The sequence below is a fragment of the Pygoscelis adeliae genome, unplaced genomic scaffold (genome assembly GCF_000699105.1).
Source record: "Pygoscelis adeliae isolate BGI_AS28 unplaced genomic scaffold, ASM69910v1 Scaffold297, whole genome shotgun sequence".
Lineage (NCBI taxonomy): Eukaryota > Metazoa > Chordata > Aves > Sphenisciformes > Spheniscidae > Pygoscelis > Pygoscelis adeliae.
This window is the reverse complement of record NW_008825211.1, coordinates 3,561-3,929: the sequence shown is the minus strand read 5'-3', so window position 1 is coordinate 3,929 and position 369 is coordinate 3,561.

The following is a 369-nucleotide window of genomic DNA, read 5'->3' as shown; positions in this document are numbered from 1 at the left end:
GGTGAAACATTTCGTCACGTGTGTGTGTGTGTGTCACGAGTAGCGGCCTCCGCTCAGGAAGTCACAGTGCAAGCGCAGCCTTGCTTGCAGCCCGCAAAAGGAACAGGAACAACCTTTTCAGCCCCAGCCTGCTACGAGCTTTGCCCTCCCCCTGTGTAACTGGAGAGCACCCAGTCTAGGAGAAGGCCTTGGTATTTTTTTGGCTCTTTTCCCACCAACTGACAGTTTAAATTTGACCGAGCTAATGTGATTTCTTGGGCCTGAGGAATTGCCTGCAAGGCAATGACTCTTGCAACACCTATGCCGTTACCGAGGTGTCGCTTGGGGGGGGGGGGGGGAACCCCCCCCCCCTTTTCCCCACCAAACAAA